The sequence below is a fragment of the Lolium perenne genome, chromosome 4, assembly GCF_019359855.2.
Source record: "Lolium perenne isolate Kyuss_39 chromosome 4, Kyuss_2.0, whole genome shotgun sequence".
Taxonomy (NCBI): domain Eukaryota; kingdom Viridiplantae; phylum Streptophyta; class Magnoliopsida; order Poales; family Poaceae; genus Lolium; species Lolium perenne.
Window position 1 is genome coordinate 298,875,584 of NC_067247.2, and position 8,454 is coordinate 298,884,037.

General features: G+C 40.9%; 2 long non-coding RNA genes across 12 annotated transcripts; one reads left to right on the forward strand and one right to left on the reverse strand.

Moving 5' to 3' along the window:
* Positions 1–2,141: 2,141 nt before the first annotated feature.
* Positions 2,142–3,890, reverse strand: LOC127295883 (uncharacterized). The gene is made up of 2 exons (XR_011743710.1): positions 2,963–3,890; positions 2,142–2,276 (listed from the first exon to the last, which is right to left on the reverse strand). It is a non-coding gene; the product is annotated as an uncharacterized lncRNA (long non-coding RNA).
* Positions 3,891–4,123: 233 nt separating this feature from the next.
* LOC127295885 (uncharacterized) lies at positions 4,124–8,116 on the forward strand. Of its 11 annotated transcripts, none has more exons than XR_007848148.2 (9): positions 4,124–4,541; positions 4,616–4,683; positions 4,837–4,926; positions 5,072–5,209; positions 5,301–5,442; positions 5,762–6,217; positions 6,337–6,484; positions 7,374–7,470; positions 7,566–8,116. It is a non-coding gene; the product is annotated as an uncharacterized lncRNA (long non-coding RNA). The 11 variants fall into 11 exon arrangements; XR_007848142.2 differs by having other exon boundaries at positions 4,125–4,405; positions 4,489–4,541; positions 6,337–6,512; positions 7,374–8,116; XR_007848141.2 differs by having other exon boundaries at positions 4,126–4,541; positions 6,337–6,512.
* The last annotated feature ends 338 nt before the right edge of the window (positions 8,117–8,454 follow it).

Below are 8,454 nucleotides of genomic sequence, written 5' to 3' on the forward strand. Positions count from 1 at the left end.
AACTATGATAGTAAGTGTTCCTAACCTAGATTTATTGGAGGTAAGAATAAATACTTTTCTAGTTGATATCTATTGATGAATAAACATTCGACATCTAAGCCTAGCCATATGGCTTTGAAGAACTTCCTGGGAGGCAACCCGGAAGTTAGTAGATGTCTTTATCAGTTTTGAGTCTTTGAGTTTAGTTGCATTCATGTTGCATTGTCACCTTTTATTTTCCTCATGATTTGCTATTAGAGTTGGCTTGAGACTAACCTTCGAAAGATTGTATTCATTTTATTACTCATATGTGTAGTCCAACTTAATTAGCAAAACATCTCTTAAAATGTTTATCTACATGTGCCCACTTAGTACGCTAAACTAACATGACATGTCCTTGAGAAAATTTTAAAGAAACAATACTCTTTCAAGTTAACCGTGATTTTAACGGATCACTGGTAGGAACCTCACCCATTCCACGTGACCGTATCATCATTGATAGATGGAGTCACGAAAAACAACTTCAAGGTCAGTAGGTTTAATAATCACTAGTATGGGGGCTCCGCCCGTACCAAGTGACCATACCGACATCGCGAGGCAAATGCGAAAATGACGTTAAAACCATAAGTTTTAACGAGGACCGATATAGGCGTCCCACCCATACCACACGACTGTGTACCGCCTCGAGGAGGAAGAGCCTCGATAATCTGGAGGTTTAATGAGCCCTAGTACGGGCACCCGCGCATGTACCGCGTGCCCGTACCATCCCAAAATTGATTAAAAAGAAAGAGAGGAGGACAAGGTGAAGCATGCTAGGCACCCGTATCGAAGGATAACTGCGGTGACCCAGCATACCACTGGATGGTGTAGTATGCAAGTCGTTGACATAACACCAATGAAACACCGTTCCACTAGTATTACATCCCTCAGAGTGGTACAACAAAAACATATGCGAGTCCAAGGCATGTCTATAGAATTACACATAAGCTCTTTAGAGAAGATCAACACATTCTCCTACTTTACGGTGGGGTAAAAATTCAAATAAATTCCAGAAGAATAACTCGTAGACTAACTTATGGCTAAGGTACTTGGCTTGCTAAAAAAATCCGATAGAACTCTAGCTACTTAGGTGCTAGGATTAGGGAAATGGTTCTCTTTTATTACTAGTCTAGGTTTCCACTCTAGCTGATACATAAGTTGACTCCATTGCTTCATTGATTGGGTTCTCCATCTTGTTGTAATTGACTCCTTTGTCTTCGAGTTCCACGGTAGTCTCTCTTTCGGTGACTTTAAATCTAAGAAGGGGGTTCAAGAGGGAACAGATGAGTACGAGCATACTCAGCAAGTTCAATAATATAAATAGGTGTATCATGTACTAGCTACAACCATGGACCAGAAAGTCATAGGCAATGCATGTTTTTGTAAACATTTCTTTAAAAGATTGCTTTTATTCTGAAAAACTACGTCCGTCAGTCTTCACAGGTTGACCCGAACTTCATGGAGTTCATTTCCTGCCGCGTTCGTAGTTCCTTTCCGAAACAGGCAGTGACTAGATGGACCTAACGCGCTTTGCTGCGCCGTTTTATGTTATTGGCATTATTGAGATAGATAGTTTTATCCAATGTCACATTGCACAGACAACCTTAAAATTTTCTGCAAAGCTACATGTTATGGAAAAAATTATAAATATCAGCACGAAACTACTGGCTATTAGGACTTAGATCCTCAAATAGAGTTTTGGGAGATGTTCCCTTCTGTTCTGAACCACGATCTACAGATGAAAATAGCTAGAAGCATTAGGCAAATAGTTAGAAGCATAAGGTGAGCATTCATCCTAAAGAAAAATCCAGTGTGAACAAAGAGCAAACCTCTTGTTTTTTCTAGGTTTTGCCTGCACTTGTTGCACGTGCTACCCTAGATTTATCGACCATCTTCTCCAGATCTGTCATGCAGCGAAAAGTGTCATTGAATGTCCCGTAGATTTGTAGCATAAAAGGAGGAAAAACTATAGTATCTCTATGACATTTCTTTTATGTAGGGGGTAGATTCTTCATCCAAAGGTCCACTTTCTTGAACATATTTACCAGGAGTATCAGCTGTGGGATGTCAGTTACAGAAAAATATATGCATATCGACATCTATATGTGTGACCAAATAAACTGTGAAGACAAAAAATATTATCCACATGTCACACTCACCATAGCAGCAATATGGATATCTGGTACAAATGTGTTTGAGGATGCAGCCGCCGACAAACAGTCTGTGCATAGTTTACCTTCAGAATATGGCTTAGCCAGCTGAAGAGAGGCATAGAGAATTGCATGAAAAAAATTAATCATACAGTAAAAACTGAAAACACTTGCGAAAAAAGTATAAACAAATTCATCTGTTTATGCAGAAAACTGTGAACAAACCTCTTCTTCGATACTTGCAAAACTGCAGAAACGTGAGCACACACATACACAGTGCATATGATTGAAAGTTTAAACCAAAAGGAATTATATATTAGTTAATTACCCAAAGTGATTTTCTAATTCAGCATAAGGGATTTTCTTAGAGCAATGGTTACACACATAAATGAAGAACTCATTGAGACCTTGTCTACCTTCAGTCATCACACATCATGTAGTGATAATCCCACAACAATTAGACATTAGTTTGAATCCTAATTCTAGTACACAAAAAATGCACCACAAAACTGTTATGTGAATACCATCTTGATCAATTTTAAGCATGACACTATGCAGTGCTATCTGTACCAAAAAAAAATCTAAAACTACCAAAAAACGTAAAATAAATTGCTATCTTTAGGTATACCAAGAAATGTGAGCAAACACATACACATGCATAGGACTAAATGTTTAAACCAAAAGGAATTCTTGATGAGTTAATTACCCAAAAAGATTTTATAATTGCAGCATATGGGATATTCATAAGCAATGGTTGCTCAGATAAATGGAGAACTCGTTCAGGCCTTGTCTACCTTTAGTAATCACATCACACCTCCTGCAGTGATAGTTCCATGGCAGTTAGACATTACTCTGAATCCCAATTCTAGTCCACACAAAAAGTGCACCACGAAACTGTTAGGTGACTAATTTACCATCCAGATCATTTTTTAAATGACACTATGCAGTGTTATCTATAAGAAATCTTTCTCTAAAACTACCAAAAATCCGAAAAACGAATTGTTATCTTTAGGTACACCAAGAAACTAAAGAAATGAGAAATACATTATTCAGAAATAGATGGAGCTAAAATCCTCTCGCAACAAATGATCATCTTGAATTATCTTGAATTAGGTCACACCTCCTTGATGCATCATGATTTTTCAACCTCAACCCGAAGCACAAACTTGGAACCTAAAAAAATTGAGAGGGCAGGAGAGAGGAAGAGTGCTCACAAAGATGATCTTATATGTGCCCACAACGCCAGAAATGAGGCGGCAAGGCATATGTCCTGGATCTTGGGAAGGTCCCTCGTCGCTGCCTTCACCACAAGGGCACTGACACCGCTGCCGTTGTGCTTAGAGAAAACCTCCCTACTTTTCCCTTGGGCACCACCCTCCCTCACTAGACCCCCCTCTCCCGATGGCCATTTCACCATCCCCGCCTCTTTTTCGCCCGTACTCCTACCTTCCTCATCCCAGCCACCATTGGGTGGAGTATAGTTGCAATGGTGGTGGCACAACCTAGGGCAAGCTGGAATATAAGGTAACCTATGGAACTGGACCATAAAGCCAAAACATGAAAATAAATCAAGAAAAAAACTCAACGACATGAAATAGAGCATGAACCCAAAAAATACATCATTCATTGGGAGGTTCTATACATATATATGCAAATGAGATTCTACAATTTCTACATGCCAAAATAGTACACGAGAGATTTGGAGAATTATGTTTGGTTAGCATTGAGGACAAGCAAGTGCGTGTATGGTAGGCCTATCTCAGAGCGCTCCACGATAGATACAATCGCGCGCCGGGATTAAGCGCTAGCTTCCTCTTGTGATTTCATTTGTCCACGTGTTGAGCCATAATAGGCCACCGACAGATGGAGGCTTATCAGTTAACACCGCCCTCGCATAGCTCTCACGCGACCTCTCCTTCATCCTCAGGCCACCATCTCCCCCCCCCCCCCCCCTCCCGATGGCATTCCGCCGCCGCTCCATCGCCTCCCTGGCGCCACAGCGGCCGCTCCATCATCTCTCCTCAGGGCCTTCTCTTCCTATCTCTCACTTCTCCAGTGATTCCCACCCCAGCAGCCCGCAACCTCTATCTAGGCCTCGCAAGATCTTGTCAACCCCCAACTAGGTTGGGCAGAGGCCTCCAGCCGAGTCGGAGGAGAACACTACCACTGAGGGATCAAACCCTAGCACCGCAGGCGGCTGTGCGGAGGATTGAGGTCGACGATGGTGGTCGCAGCAGGTCATCAGCTCAGCTCGCCCTCTTCTCTCCCACTGCCCCCATCACCATCATCCTCTCCTTCATGCGTTCTTGCTCGTCTTTAGGCATGTGTGCGAAGGCTCGCCATGGACAATCAAGACGGCGGAGTGAGGCACAGGTAAGGAACACAATGAATCTGATGTTATATATGTGTGGGAGAAAACGCGTTGATCCCTAATCTTATTCCCTTAGTTTCACATTTGCTGTCCTACAACCCTGCTCCTTGTCGTCTGCACTGCGTAAACAAATGCTTTGATGAGGTGAGCCCACAATCCTTGGATGTGACTGCCAACACAGAACCATACATGCCTCTCTTCCTTCTTTACTTCCCTTTGTTCTTGCTCAAATTGCATCCAGGTTTATTGAGTAGATGTGTGTTCTAACAAATTTTTAATTATTGATTGACTTTGCAGGATGCTTAATTGGTCTGACAACCGTATATTGCAAAATGTACAACCATAGGAACATCTAGCAGCAAGTACTTAAGGTTGTATGTCTCCTAGGTGAGCTCAGTTTCCCCAAGTTCCTGTGATTCATTTTTCTAGGTGTCAGTCCTGGAAGTTAAGTGTTATTTTTTGTCTAGCCCAAGTTTATTTTGGTCTAGGTTAATTTATTACTGTATTTTTGGTTCCCTTCCTAATTTCCCAGGTTGAATCATTCACTATGAGTTTTAAGAATGGTTGATCAAATGGAGACGTTCAGCTCTAAGTAAAGCAGACCTTATGATGGAGAAGATATGTAGGCCAAATTGCTGGCACGATATTGGGCATAGCTGGTGCAGCATAGGTTATTTTCTGTTCAAACCATATGTACTTGCATCTTGGATGGATACACATTTTTTTTGAACTTTTTGAAACATGCATGTTTTTTTTTTCAGTAGTGAAATTCCTTCGCTGAGGCATTTAAAAAATGGACATTGTTGCAATGTTATGTGCTGGTGGTCCCTGGTCCTTTTACAACCTTGAGAAAGGCTGAGTAATGAGACATAAGAAATTTATAGCCTCTTTATTTCTTCTCAGGTATGCTTCGCTAAATTTTTTCATGGATTTTATGTTTGCAACCTGAATGTTAGAATTTGGAAAATTAGCATGGGTCATGAGATTGGAAAATGGATTTTTTTTCCTATACAATTGTGTTCCAAACATTGTAGATACAGAGTTATAAAAAATATTTTAAATACTATATATCAGTATTTTCATTTCATCTATATATAAGCATACTCTTTTAAATGTTATCCTTTATATATTCTTTCTATCATTTTCGTCTATTTCATTGAATTATTATCACTTATATTTGTTTATTTCTATGATGGTTGAATGACAGAAGGTTTGTCTATAGGTTGATGAAAGTTGCATTAAACATGATGGACATCGCCCACAATGACATTGCATGTGTGATGAACTTGCCATCTCATAAGTGGGACAAGACCAGATAGTTTGTTGGCGAGATCAGCGATGTGATTCAGGCAAATTAAGGGTGCAATGAACCATCTGGAAATGTTCAGTTCTCAAGTGTACTCACAAATAAGTAGTTACACTGACATAAGATTTTGTTTCAGATTCTGTATGACAACGACGCAAGGAAGTTCTGAATACACGTCACAGGTGCCCCTTGGCTGCCTGTGGGTGTTCGTGATGTGGGAGCAGGGTGAACTCCACACATAGGTCTACATTGTGAACCACAACCGAGTTGACATGGGCCTTAAAAAGGAGCTGAGTGACCTCTGCGACGAGGTGCGGTTGCGCTGGAAGAATGCCATCAAGTATGGCTTATTTGACAACCACACCAAATACGGTATGTACACCTATAATATTAGAGCACCTTTAAGATTCAACTTTCAGAACTCAAGATACCTCTGTCACAAAAAAGGGAATTCAAATAGCTCAGCTTAATATTGGTTCCATTTTGCACAGGGTAAAGCAGTGAGGAGACTGTCAATGAGCTCAACACAAGGAGTGGACGAGCTGAAGAATGAGCCTTGGTTTCCAAGCTTAAGCAGAAGAACGTTGTTAGGCTTCTTGGTGTCTGCTTGGAGTACCAGAAGCGGCTTCTCGTCTACGAGTACACCTCAAACCAGAGGCTTATTTCAGTTTGTATCTCCATCTTCTCTTCAGCGTTTCATGCTTTCTTAACTTATTTCAGTTTGTAGATACAATAGTATATATTTTCTTGTACAGATTTCATGTAATCGATATAGGGTAGACATGGCTAATTAACTCAATTTCATTTGATTTGCAGCTTTATAAACAGCTAACTTGTAAATATTACCACTTATGCCAAATTTATTCCAGTTAATGCAGGACTCTAATCAATGGTTAGGATTAATTATCTGTGAGTTAAATTGTGTTGTTAATTTAGATTAGCCAGCTAATGTGTGCATCCTACACTGAGTAGCTCGGACTGGGCAGAACCAGTCGTGATCTAGAACTGATTTCCTGCACCCTATTTAGTTAGTTTATTGGTCAATGCATGCATCCAGCCTAAAACTAAAAGAGAAGCAAAGTTTCATCTCTGGAGTCCCTAAATAAGGTCATAAGTTAAATTGCGATGGATCCAAAGCAAAGTTTCCTACTTGTAATATATGACCAATCCTGCTTTCACATGTTGCATTGTGTTGTCCAGCAGTTTATTTTTTTAGGCTACACTGAAGTTGCAAAAACTGTTAATTCGTCGACTTAAACTTTGGTTTAGCAAAAGTGGTTTCAGATAAAACATCTAAATGCCCATGGATGTCATAATTATCTAGCAAATGATTGTCAATATACTGTTTCAGTTTTCGTATACAAACGGCTGAGTATAGTGTTATCCAAATGCCCACCATCATTCTTACCTATATTTGGAGCTATACAGTTTTTATCTGTTTCAGTGTCGTTTAAATTATGGCATCATGTTCTTCTGATGCTGCTATTATATTGATTCGTCTGCTTATGGATAGCTCCTGTAAGTGCAGATATGGTTGGTGACCTGGAACGTTGGCGTTCTTGGCCTGGTCACGCTGTCAGGCAACAGAGGAAGAGGGGCCTGAGCAATCAGAAATGGACAAACATGTACAACACATTTTTCAAACTGAACTTGCCAACTTGCATGTGCTCTTACATAAGAGCAGATCGCAGTACTGATATCAATCTCCACGGCGTTACAGATCAGCCTGAAAGACGAATCTCTAGGCGTGGACTCAATCACCAGAAGCTTGTCCGTCAAGTGCAATAGTGCCAGCGGCGCACGGCTGCTGAAATGGCACAATGCTCCTTTTCTACTGAACTTCACATCTATTAAATGTTTTTTGCTCATGTATCTCTGCAGACCTACTTCGGCCTGGCGGCAACGCTCCGGTGACCCTGGACATGGCAGTATGGGGAAGGGCCAGATCTTGGTGAACGGCCACAGCGCAGGGATATGTGTGAAGAGTTTGCAGGGAAGTGGAAAAGCGATGTCAGTTCATCATAATACATTAACTGTTTTTGTAAGTTGTTAAACCTGCAAATACAATGCTCAGACGTTGTGATTGGAGTGCACTTGGCCGGCGAGGAGGTGCTTGTTAGACCATTAGACATTCATGTACATGCTCGAACCTACTGCCATGATTATCTATTTTTTAAGATGGCCGACTAGGATGTCCACAATCATGGCATGTTGCTATTTCATATTTGCTGATCTTTTATATATCTTAGATATGGTTGTGCTTCGGTGTTAGCTTTTGTAAGTAATGAACTATACTCTACTGAAGTTAAAAGAGTCAGTCTATCAGAAAGAGACACGGCCAGATTGGTGTTCGGATGTTATTTGGGCGCAGAAGACCAGTAAGGAGGCGCCCCATGGGGCGCCCCAACCACTAGTTTGGAGTAATCTCTGTAGCTTCAGATGAACACATTTGGGCCTAGAAGATGGCATGGCTTAAAGTTGCAAAGGTTGTTAGTCCACATATGTGACATGGTGAATTCACTGTACTCAAGCATCAAGCACAGAGGCTTTCAGATTGAAAACTCATATAGAGAGATAAATTCCCAATGGACTCGACTACTCTCTGAGAA